This window comes from Moschus berezovskii, chromosome 20, assembly GCF_049115385.1.
Source record: "Moschus berezovskii isolate FMDL1 chromosome 20, NW_MosBer_1.0, whole genome shotgun sequence".
Classification (NCBI taxonomy): domain Eukaryota; kingdom Metazoa; phylum Chordata; class Mammalia; order Artiodactyla; family Moschidae; genus Moschus; species Moschus berezovskii.
The window spans coordinates 45,770,540-45,783,554 of NC_142479.1; the positions used below are offsets into that span (position 1 = coordinate 45,770,540).

The window sequence follows — 13,015 nt, forward strand, 5'->3', positions numbered from 1 at the left end:
TCCAGAGGATCTTCCCAACCCAGGGATCGAACCCAGGTCTCCTGCACTGCAGGCAGATTTTTTACTGACTGAGCTACAAGAGAAACGTTATGACGTTACTCTTCAGCAACGTGGAAATACATGTATCTCCCTACATAAAACAGGTCAGCTGGAGTCGAGACACACTATGTCTGTAAACCTTGCCATTTTAGGGTTGACAATCGAGCAACTTACATAATTTCCAAATAGACATAAATGAGTTACTTGAAAATTCAATTTCACAGCAGCACAGCTTTTTTTTCTTCTTTTGGACAAAAATGGTATCAATTAAAAATTAATTGGGAAGATTTTGATCAGGCAGACCCGCCATTATAGGGTACAGTTACTCAATTAAAATATTCTAGGAAAGACAATTGGTGCAAAGGAGCAGGATGTGGTTAAAAACCTGGGGGAAACCCATGTCCAAAGGCGAGGAAGGTGGCCTGTGTCCTGCCATCACTGCTGAGGACGTGGGCCAGCTGGTTATGAACCTCTGAGCTCATTTCCCTCTCAGCATCACAACGGGACTCCAACTCTGCCTGTTCTTGTGGATGCTCACGACCAGGGACGTGAGGCCAAGGACCAAAACTGCAGATAAGAAATAAACTGGAAAATGCACTTAAAAAAACACAACCAGGTGACTGGACTTCCCTGGTGGCGCAGTTGGTAAAGAATCTACCTGCAATGCAGGAGACCTTGGTTTGATCCCTGAATCAGGAAGATCTCCTGGAGGAGGAAATGGCAACCCACTCCAATACTGTTGCCTGGAGAATCCCACGGACAGAGGAGCCTGGTGGGCTACAGTCCGTGGGGTCACAAAGAGTTGGACACAACTGAGCGACTAAACCACAACCACCCACCAGATGACAGTGACGCCAGTGACTGCACTCCCAGGTATTCGATCATGTCCAACTCTTTTGTGACCCCATGGACTGTAGCCCACCAGACTCCTATGTCCATGGGATTTCCCAGGCAAGAATACTGGAGTGGGTTGCCATGCCCTCCTCCAAGGGATCGTCCCAACTCAAGGATCGCATCCTCGTCTCCTGTGGCTCCTGCGTTGGCAGGCACATTCCTTAACACTGCGCCACCCAGGAAGCCCCAGCACTTGCAGGAGCCGGGTCTAATTAACTGCTCACCTCCCAGATTGTAGCTGGTGCTCAGCAGCCCTGGGCCACCTCTCCCCTCACTGCATCCCAGGACACCCCGTTCTGCCCCCGAGAAAAGGAACAGGCTGCCTCCCCCAGCCTGGCGCAGCGGGGACATCCTCCTGTTCTTGTCTCCTTTCCAGGGGACACCATTCCAACCGATGGCCTCCCAGCTGGGGCCACCCAGCCCCTGCTCCTACTTAAACAGCTTAGCTGGTGGCCAGTGTCCAAGACTATACCTGGCACTCGTTCTGAGCACTGCTATCCTGGCAGCTGTGCCAATGTGACTACAGGTGAAAATAATATTTTAAGACAGCGATTTGCTTTCTAAAGCATTTCTTAGAAAAATTACTCACGATTTCAGTCATATGACTAGTTCAATAGTTTATTAGTCTCAACTTGATTCCAGGTATCACGATTTTTAAGATTCTGTATTTAAACAACCACTTCTTGTGTATTTCACGAATGTTTAGCACCAGCTATTTTTCTTTCTTGGCCCACAATTTTTAATGCTTGTTTCCACAGCAACAATGGAAGAATTCCTAGGTAAAGACCTATATAGCAACTCATTTTATTAGGACTCTCAATATAAAATGAATGAACATGGCCTGAATGATTCTTGGAGAGAATTACTGATGAATTTTACCCATGACTGCAGAACCAACCATTGACATGTCAATCTGACTCATGGAGACAAAAAACAAAGTATCTTTTTAATCAAGGCATCCTTTCAGGTGATGATTGCAACTACTTAGAGATGACTGTTGCAGGACTTACTTGGTGAAAACATAGGTGATTCTATACCACATCTGTGCTTTCCAAAATCTACCCATCAACCCAGAAATGAAAGGCATCGTACTCATTCCCCAGAAAAAAGATAAGACCTTGAAGAGGAAAAGCAGAAGGAAGGTGATAGAAAATCTTCCCAATGTTTCCCTAAGTCCTTGGCGTAACAAAAGAAAGGAAAAGAAAGGAAGGGGGCTTCCCTGGTGGTCTAGCCTGCCAGTGCTGGGGACACAGGTTCAATCCTTGGCTCAGGAAGATCCCACATGCCACAGGGCAACTAAGCCCATGAGCCACAACTACCGAGCTCGTGCTCCACAACAAAAAAAGCCACAGCAATGAGAAGCCAGTGCACCACAATGAAGACCCAGAGCAGCCAAAAATAAATAAATCTTTAAAAAAAAAAAAAAAAGGAAGGGAGGAAAAAGGGGAGGGGGTAGGGAGAAAGAAAAGAGAAAGGAAAGCGGGAAAACGCATCTCAGTCAAAATTCCAGATCTAAACTCTTAATCTCTGGCAACAAACCTGACAGCCCTCCAGACAGTCCCCTGAAAGACCTGCAGCCACTTCTCGAAGGTTGCGATTGCTTGCTCTGAGGCAAAATTCTCAGGGTTCCTTCATTTGCATCATCACATCTTTATTCTCCTAGAACCTTGAGCCCAATCTGATTATTCCCAGATGCAGGTACACAGAGGACCTTCCTCCCCTAGGCCCCTCCACACTGCCTGACTCTTCATCCTTGGCTCCCTTCACACGTCTTTCCTTCATTTTCCCAGATGGAGACATCTATATTGTACTCATGCATCAGCCAGACTCTTCAAATTCCATCTTCTTCCAGAATTCAAAATATACAGAAATGAAATAAGTAACGTCTCCCCTTGAACCAGGAAGAGAGTCCTATTGGTAGGGAGAGTGCCGGGGGAGGGGTCCTAGGGTGGCTGCTGTGCTGGGGGGAATACACCCTGAGGGGTAGCAGGCTTCACCAGAGCAGTGCCAGTTTCCTGGGATGAGGAGAGGACGAGGGTGCTTGGTGGGGGCGCTTCAGCCTCCAGCCGGGCTGAAGGCCAGCTTGGCGCCCTGCTCCCCACTCTCCACGTCTAGGACTTCGTCAAGCATCCCCTGCCCTTTCCAGCAGGACCGGCTTGTCCTCGTGTTCCCCAAATCTTCCGAGGCCTCCTCTTTCCTTTGCTCTGCCCACATCCAGCCCTGGGCTTTCCAGGAATGGACCCCAAAAGGAACATCCTTGGAGCCATCCACCCACAGTGCTCGGCCTGCTCTGGCCCTGCTCGCTGTCCACTCCCCGGGATCCTCCTGCTGGAACTGGGCAGGGCACCATGTCCACTCCCAGCTTCTGCAGACTTTCACCCGATCCGCTTCCTACTGCCTCCTCTCCGACCCTCCTCTCGCCCCTGACCCGTGGCCTGGCACTGCTCAGCCCTTTTCATGTGTCATCAAGCCCTCATCATAACCCTATAAGGTAGCATCACCCTCAGTCTAAGATGCAGACACTTGGTTCTGTTTAGGAGGTTAAGGAACTTGCCCAAACCAAGAGTTTACGATACAGCCAGGGTTCAAATCCAGTTTTCATTGGCTCTTACACACCAGGGATGGGTATGGCCTCCCTGGGTAGGGTTCTGAGGAAAGCACACAGGCTTCCGGATCCAGAGCTCCTGGTCCGATTCCACCTCCACTGCTCACTGCACAGGCTCAGGCATGCTTTTCAAAACACTACGATTCCCAACATTTTCACCTGATAAACGGAATTTTTGGTGCCTGCATCAGACAACAGAAGACACTCAATGAGCACCAGCAGCCTACTCACAAATGCTCACGGTGTTCAGCCAAGAGCTGCTTGGCTTTATCGGCTCAGCAACACCCAGGGATGGATCCACGGACTCAACGTCCAGTGGCTGGAACCAGACAGACACTCCAGACGTAAGCAAGGTCTCTCCTTGCTCACAGAGCAGCCTGTGTTCACCTGGAAACCCGACAGAGGGACAGTGCAGATGAGCGTGAACAACACGCAGACACCCCACAGTCACTAGGACTGGCCCCAGCGGCTGAAAGGCAACACCGTGTGCATGCTGATGAACGATACTTCTCTTAGGGTTATGAGTTCATAACAGAAAACAGACAGATGGGTTCTAGCCAAGCACAAGATGATGAAAAAAAAATAGATTTCTATGATTAATTCCCTGATTCCTAAAAATTCTTCTAACCAACTCAAAAGGATCAACTGATCAAGAAATTACAGTTGACTTTTGAACAAAGTGGGGCTTAATTTATCCATCGTTTATAGTCGGCCCTCCATGTCTGGGCCCCTGCATGTCTGTGATCCCTCATGTCTGTGGTTCCCTCCACATCTGTGGTCCTTCCACATCTGTGGTCCCTCCGAGTCTGTGGTGCCTTGGTATCCACAGATTCAACCAACCATGTACCGAGAGGTACTGAAGGATCCGCTGTGGAAAAAACCTACTTGTAGGTAGGTCCATGCAGTTCAAACCCCTGTTATCTAAGGATCCGAGGTACACTTAAACTTAGGAACTCACTCCACAAGAGCAGGGAGAGGGTCTTCCCAGGGCTGTTTTCCTTAAATTGTTCATTTTATATTCTTATCAAGCTTCTTTCCTCTCTAGAATGGTGTAAGACTTCTATTTAAACCATAACTCATAAATTGAGTGGAGTTGAGTAAAAAAGATAGAAGAGAAGGAGAGGAAGAGAACAGTCAGGAGCACGATATGGTCCATGCAGCGGGAGGGTCAGACAGCATGCGGCTCAGCTGCTTCAGCGCCGCCTTCAGAGCTGTGCTGGGGGGCGGGTGTCTCGGGCCTCAGACTGGTTACCCTTTTAAGGCAAGAAAATCGAAAGGCAGCCAGGAAACCATTCTGGACCATCGCAAATAATAAGGAGTGTCTGGGGGTGGGAGAGGGCATTCAGCTTTGCACTCCAAGTACAATAAGCCCCAGGAAGCCGAGAGCGGAGGCATTCAAGTCTGAGAACGAACAAAATAAGCATGTTCACATAGCTCAACTACCAGGGGACTCGGCAGGAAACAGAAGGCAAGTGAATGGCACGCTGAAAATATCCAGCAAGAGCTTTCTAGAACCCGCGCTGGGCTTGCTCTTGACCTCTGCAGTGGGGTGGGCGGAGGATTCTGCCCCCGGGGGACATCTGACAGTGTGTGCAGCTGTTCTGGGCTGTCACAGCTTGGCGGGGTGGTGCTGGGGGTGGATCCAGAGATGCTGCTGGACACCCCAGTACCCGAAGGGCAGCCCCACACCAAAGAATGATCCTGCCTAAGCTGTCAGGACCCCAGGTTGAGAAACTCAGTTTCAGAGGAAGAGCCAGGCTCCTCAACCGGCACCTGGTTTGATTCCCACCCAACCTGGGAATGTTTACGCTGAAAACCTGGCCCGGGAGCAGCCAAGGGAATCCCAGACTCCGGCTGGAGGCCAAAGGAAGCTCTTCAAAGCTTATTATTTCCTGTTGGTCTCGAGATGAAAAGTCATCCCATTTTGTTTAGATTCAATCCTTCCCAGTATATAAAGAACAAATTTCTACACAGCATCAGAAGGGAAAAGGCAAATTCACATGGAGGACTTCCCTGGTGGTACAGAGGCAGGATAGGAATCCGCCTGCCCATGCAGGGGACACAGGCTCGATCCCTGGTCTGGAAAGATTCCACAGGCCGCGGGGCAACTTAGCCTTCGAGCCACAACTTCTGAGCCCAAGTTCTAGAGCCCTTGGGCCACAACTGCTGAAGTCTGTGAGCTTAGCGCCTGTGCTCCCCAACAGGTGACGCCGCCACAAAGAGAAGCCCAAACACCACAATCAATAGCAGCCCCTGCTCACCGCAACTAGACAATGCCTACAGCAATAAAGACCCAGCTCAGCCAAAAATAAATAAATACATAAAATTTTAACAAAAATTCATTGATCCCATCAGCAGAAGTCATCGGAAGAAAATGAGAACCAAGAAGGGGTGAAACAAAACTGAACAGAAAAGGACAACTGCATAGCACTGGCCCTACCATCTCAAGCTGAAAACAGTCTGGAAATGAAATAGGGACTTGCAGAAACTATGACTGACTGGCACAAGGTGGAGACCGTAACGAATAGGGTATCATCTGGAACTCAAAAATAACAAAAAACAGGAGGCGCTGGACTTTAAAAATGAAACGCAGATCCTGGAGAGAGGCTATAATCTGGGAGCTATATTGAGATCAAACCCTCAGAAATACTGCCCTGGGCCATCCTTCTGTCTCCAAAGCTGAACCAAGAAGCCAGCGTCCCACAGAGCTGGTGGCCACTAACCAGTAGTTGTTTCCTTACCTAGAATGTGGCTTCACATCAAAGAACTATAGGAAAGAGTTAAGGCCATACAAAAGGAGATGGAAATAAAGTACTTCAAGAGCTCTTTCTATAGGAACAGTTTCAAAAGGTCTATTGAAAGAGTAAGAATATAAACTGTTGTCTAGTGCCAAGAGCATTCAGAGGGAAAGACAGTCTTTTCAACAAATGGTGCTAAGAAAACTGGGCATCCACACAAAAAGGATGAAGTGGAACCCTTACCTTATACCATAGGCAAAAGTTAACTTGGAGTGGATGAAAGACCTAAATGTAAGAGCCAAAACTGTAAAACTCTCAGAAGAAAACACAGGGGAAAAGCTTCATGACATTGGATTTGGCAATGGATTCTTAAACATGACTCCAAAAGTGCATACAACAAGATGTACTAGATGACAACAAAACTAAACACTTGGGACTCCCTGGTGATCCAGTGGGTAAGAATTCGCCTGCCAATGCAGGGGACACAGGTTCAATCCCTGGTCCGGGGAGATCCCACATGCCATGGAGCAAATAAGCTCATACACCACAACTGCTGAGCTCACACTCTACAGCCTGTGCTCCACAGCATGGAAACCATCGCAATGAGAAGCCCATATACTGCAAGAGAGAGTAGCCCCTGCTCACTGCAACTAACTAAAGCCTATGCACAGCAGTGAAGACCCAATGCAGACAAAAAGTCAAGTAAATAGAAAAAAAATTTTTTTTTAAATTAAACACTTCTATGCATCAGAGAAGGCAGAGGCACCAGAGATCAAATTGCCAACATCCACTGGATCATGGAGAAAGCAAGAGAGTTCCAGAAAAACATCTATTTCTGCTTCATTGACTATGCCAAAGCCTTTGACTGTGTCGATCACAATAAACTGTGGTACATTCTGAAAGAGATGGGAATCCCAGACCACCTCACCTGCCTCTTGAGAAACCTGTATGCAGGTCAGGAAGCAACAGTTAGAACTGGACATGGAACAACATACTGGTTCCAAATAGGAAAAGGGGTACGTCAAGGTTGTATATTGTCACCTTGCTTATTTAACTTATATGCAGAGTACATCATGAGGAACACTGGGCTGGAAGAAGCACAAGCTGGAATCAAGATTGCTGGGAGAAATATCAATAACCTCAGATATGCAGATGACACTACCCTTATGGCAGAAAGTGAAGAGGAACTCAAAAGCCTCTTGATGAAAGTGAAAGAGGAGAGTGAAAAGGTTGGCTTGAAGCTCAACATTCAGAAAACAAAGATCATGGCATCTGGTCCCATCACTTCATGGGAAATAGATGGAAAAACAGTGGAAACAGTGTCAGACTTTATTTTTTTGGGCTCCAAAATCACTGCAGATGCTGATTGCAGCCATGAAATTAAAAGACGCTTACTCCTTGGAAGGAAAGTTATGACCAACCTTGATAGTATATTAAAAAGCAGAGACATTACTTTGCCAACCAAGGTCCGTCTAGTCAAGGCAATGTTTTTTCCCGTGGTCATGTATGGATGTGAGAGTTGGACTGTGAAGAAGGCTGATCGCCGAAGAATCGATGCTTTTGAACTGTGGTGTTGGAGAAGACTCTTGAGAGTCCCTTATACTGCAAGGAGATCCAACCAGTCCATTCTAAAGGAGATCAACCCTGGATGTTCATTGGAGGGACTGATGCTAAAGCTGAAACTGCAATACTTTGGCCACCTCATGCGACGAGTTGACTCACTGGAAAAGACTCTGATGCTGGGAAAGGTTGGGGGCGGGAGGAGAAGGGGACGACGGAGAATGAGATGGCTGGATGGCATCACCGACTCTGTGGACATGAGTTTGAGTGTACTCCGGGGGTTGGTGATGGACAGGGAGGCCTGGCGTGCTGTGATTCATGGGGTTGCGGAGAGTCGGACACGACTGAGCGACTGAACTGAACTGAACTGATGCATCAGAGAACCCACAAGCAACAGAGTGAAATGTCAACTCACAGAATGGAAGAAAACATTGGCAAGGGTTTGCTGTGGATTGAATTGTGCCCCTCCTGCCACCACATGTATATGTTGAAACCCTAATTCTCAAAGTGATTTCATTTAGAGATAGGGATTTTTGGAGGGTGGATTAAGGTTAAATGACGTGATAAGGGTGGGTCCTAATCCCGTAGAATTGGTGCATTAGGAGAGGCGGGGGAGAGAGACCTTTCTGCTGCACACACACTGATGAAAAGCCACGCTAGGACATAGTAAGAAGACGGCCGCCTGCAAGGCAGGAGGAGACCCCTCACCAAGAACCCATTGGCCACACCTTGTCCTTGGACTTCCCAGCCTCCAGAACAGTGAGAAATCAATTTCTGCTGTTTAAGACATTCAGTCTATGGTATTCTGTTATGAGCGCCCAGGCAGACTAAGGCAGGGATATCATCCAGAATATACAAAGAACTCAACAACAGCAACTCAATAACAAAAACTAAAATGGACAAAGGACATGAATAGATACTTCTCCAAAGGTGATATGCGTGTGTGCTCAGTCATGTCTGACTTTTTACGACCCCGTGGACTCCAACCCGCAGTCTCCTCTGTCCATGGGATTTCCCAGGCAAGAATACTGGAGTGGGTTGCTGTTTCCTTCTCCAGGGGATCTTCCCAACTGAGGGACTGAACCCCAGCCTCCTGCGTCTCCTGCACTGGGAGACAGATTCTTTACCACTGTGCCACCAGGAAGCCCAAACAAGATATACCCATGGTCAAAAGTACACTAAAAGATGCTCAGCATCATGGAGATGCAAATCAGAACCACACTGAGATACAATATCATACTCATTAGGATAGTTGCTACCAACCCAAACCAAGCCAAGCCAAGCCAAACCAGAAAATAACAAGTGTTGGCAAGGATGTGGACAAATCTGGAACTCTTATGAACTGTTGCTGGGAATATAAAATGGTGCAACTGCTATGGAAAACAGTATGGTGGATCCTGAAAAAAAATAAAAAACAGATTTTACCGTATGATCCAGCAATTCCACTTCTGGGTACATTCCCCCCAAAACTGAAAGCAGGGTCTCAAAGAGATTACTGCACACCCATGTTCACAGCAGCATTATTCACAACAGCCAAAAAGTGGAAGCGAACAAAACGTCCACTGATGGATGAGTAGATACACAAAAAGTGGTTTATGCATGCAACGAAATGTTATTCAGTCTTCAAAAGAAAGAAAAAGCATGGATGAATCTCGAGGAAATTGTGTTCAGTGAAATAAACCGGGCAGAAAAAGACAGAAACACTTGTATGATTACACTTATGTGAGGTACTTAGAGCAGTCAGATTCATAGGAACAGAAAGTAAAATGGTGGTTGCAAGGGGCTGTGGGGGGTGGGGGTGGTGAACAGGAGTAATTGTTTGATGGGGACAGAGTTTCTGTTCTGAAGAAGAAACAGTTCTGTGGATGGATGGTGGTGATGGTTACAAAATGGCATGAATGTACTTAATGCTACTGAGCTGAATACTTCATAATGGTGAAGACAGTAAACTTTATATTACGTGTATTTCACCACAACAAGTTTTAAAAATGTGATAAGAAAGACAAAACAAAGCAAAAATTATAGTGGAGGAAGGAACTGGATTCATCTCAATTTAGGCAGAAGCATCTTGAATCATGGCTCAGCAGTAAAGAATTTGCCTGCAAAGCAGGAGATGCAGGAGACAAGGGTTCGATCCCTGGGTTGGGAAGATCCCCTAGAGGAGGGAATGGCAACCACTCCGGTCTTTTTGCCTGGGAAATCCCATGGACAGAGGAGACTGGCAGGCTACAGTCCATGGGGTCCCAAAGAGTCAAACACGACTAAGCATGCAAGCGCACATGTATGTGCACACACACACTCTCCCACACACACACACACACATCTTGAGTCATAATCTTTGTTCAGTCACATGCCCCTGCCTCTGTCTGGGACATCAGCTGGGAAACAGGAGAGCTCAGAAAGGACCCTTTACAGGGGAGTGGCTTGTCTGAAAAGCAGTATAGGGGAGGTGCAGAAGCCAGGCCAGGACAAGATCACCCCCAGCCTGCCGGGTTGGGGATGGAGCAGCCGAGCCCCTGAGGGAGCTGGACCAGAGGAGAAGCTAAGCCCCCAGCAGAGAAGTGCAGCCAACTCAACCACTCAGGAGGATTGGGATGGGGGAGGAGCTGGGGACAGAAGGGCTTTCTCCCCAACTCCTGACCTCCACTGCTGCTCAGGGCTCACCGAGAAGTAGGGGTGGGGGGTTGGGGGTGGTGGCGGGGTACAGATGCAGCATCTGCAAGAGACTGGTGATGTGGAGGGACAAACAGAGTAAGCTCAGGGGTCTCCCTATAGAAGCCTCCTCAGGGCCCCACCCTCGTCTGTCCACCGACTTGCTGGGCAGCTGGCCTGTCGCCTTCCAGGGAGTCGCCAGCCCCAGCACAGACTGGCCTGAGTCAGCAGCTTCTCCTGACTTCCCATCTCTACTGTCAGCTGGGCCTCCTCCCGCTCTCCCTCCCCCAGGGCCCGGAGCTGCCCCTCAGATCCTCAGCTGCCTGGGGGTCCAGCTCCTGTGTGGATCCCCACGCTCCTTGCCTCCTTCTTGGTGGACTGGGTGCAGCCCTGGCTTTCCCTTCCCCGCACTCCTGCCCGATTCAGCCTCAGCATTTGGCTGGGGCCGCTGCTCCCACACAAATCCATAGTTCTGCTGATGTGCCCGAGCCTGAGCGCTTCCCGGGACGGACCCAGGCTCGACCTTGTTCCCAATCAAGGGACAGCCCAGTTGGGCTCTGCCAGCCAGGCCAGCCACACCCCAAGGGGCAGTGAGGCCCCACTGATGCACCTGCAGTCCCCACAACCCTCCTCAGAGACCTCCCTCTATGAATGTTCCAGTCCCTCCTGTGAGGCTCTGCCAACAAGGCCTTCTAATACTCACCGCCCCACACCAAGTGTCTCTCCCCACACTCCCCTGCCCCGGCCCACCCCCTCCTCTCGCTGCCAAGACCCGCAGAGGACAGACGGTCTCAGCTCCTGCCCATCCTGCCCAGGACAGTTAAGACCACTCAGCTGCCAGAGGGCTTTTTAAAAACACAAAGCATGTAAATGTCTAAGATGGTAACCTTTATGGTATGTGTACAATTTAAATTTTTAAAATTATTTTTTTAAAAACATAGAAGTCAGGCCATGTCCCTCCCTGTGGAGAACCTTCCTGTGGCTTCTTCTCACTATACTTAAGAATAAAAATCCAAGACCTTTGTCACAACCCCCAGGTCTGAGACCTCTGTCCAGAGACCCCGTCTGTGCTGTCAGAGGGCCCCACCTTGGACGTGCCCAACTGGATCCCCTGGAGGAGCGTCACACCTGGAAGGTCCCCCACCTCTTCACACGGGGTGGGAGGGTCTTCCTCCAAAAGGCCTTTTCCCTCAAATCTCTGCATGAGTTTACCACTCATTTCTTCAGAGATTTACCACTAGACGGAGACTCTGGGTGCCACTGTCTATCCTTCACTGATCATCTGCCTCACCCACCCGACACAGCTCACCTCTCAGTTCATCGCGGTGTTCCCGGTGCACAGAGCAGGTGCTCAGCAAACACTGGTGAATGAACGCTGCTGCTGCTGCTAAGTCACTTCAGTCGTGTCCGACTCTGTGCGACCCCATAGACAGCAGCCCGCCAGGCTCCCCCGTCCCTGGGATTCTCCAGGCAAGAACACTGGAGTGGGTTGCCACCTTCTTCTCCAATGTGTGAAAGTGAAGTCGCTCAGTCATGTCTGACTCGTAGCGACCCCATGGACTGCAGCCCACCAGGCTCCTCCGTCCATGGGATTTTCTACGCAAGAGTACTGGAGTGGCTTGCCATTGCCTTCTCCGGAATGAATGCTAGAGCCCTTCTTTCACTGAAGAAACGTGTGCAAGTGTCTCTTTGCTCGTCCACTATTAGCCAGGTGCCTAGATTCACAAAATCAGTGCTGAATTAATTGGAGAATACAAAATGGAGGGAGGCTTCCCAGGTGGCTCAGTGGTAAAGGATCTGCCTGCCAATGCAGGAGACTCGGGTTTGATCCCTGGGGTGGGACAACCCCCTGGAGAAGGAAATACTCCCTACTCCACTACTTTTAGCTGGGAAATCCCATGGACAGAGAAGCCAGCGGGCTATAGTCCATAGAGTCATAAGGAGTCAGATACAACTGAGTGACTAAACAATAACAACAACAAAATGGAACCACAAAGTAATGATAGTCCTCCTCCTGTAAGACCTATAGATACCTCTAAATAATTACCAAGGAAACTAAAAAGGCTCTCAGGATGAGAACCCCATGGATATTGATGTAGAGCCTTCCAGCACCAGTATATTGAAAACGGAGTTCAAGTGGATGTATCAGCATCAGCCTTATGAGATTAATCTCACTAACTTGTAACGTATGGGAAAATAGTTCTTGAAGTCACTCTACACCAAATCTCTAAAACCATCTACTGATTCATCTCCATTCCTGACTTTATTCCCAAAGGATGGCTTTAAAAAAAAAAATGTGTGCTATAATCCCAATTTCACTGTAATGGTCAACAATATTTTACAATTTTATGCTTTAAGATTTCAGACATCTTAACTGAAACACCACAATACAGGAACTTATGTTCGATGCCTTGCTAAGTAGCAGCCAATGGCAACCACTGGGTTAGGGGCCCAAGAATTTAAAGTCTCAAATCTAAGTACCTTTTGTGCAACCTTTTCTGTTTCTGTGTTCCTCTGGGGGCCCCCT

At 48.5% G+C, this 13,015-nt stretch overlaps 1 protein-coding gene across 3 annotated transcripts in view; it reads right to left on the bottom strand.

Annotated features, from left to right (window-relative positions):
* The window catches only part of SPECC1 (sperm antigen with calponin homology and coiled-coil domains 1), a 229,286-nt gene that overhangs the window by 161,904 nt on the left and 54,367 nt on the right, over nucleotides 1-13,015 (bottom strand). The gene's annotated exons all lie outside the window — the stretch shown is intronic.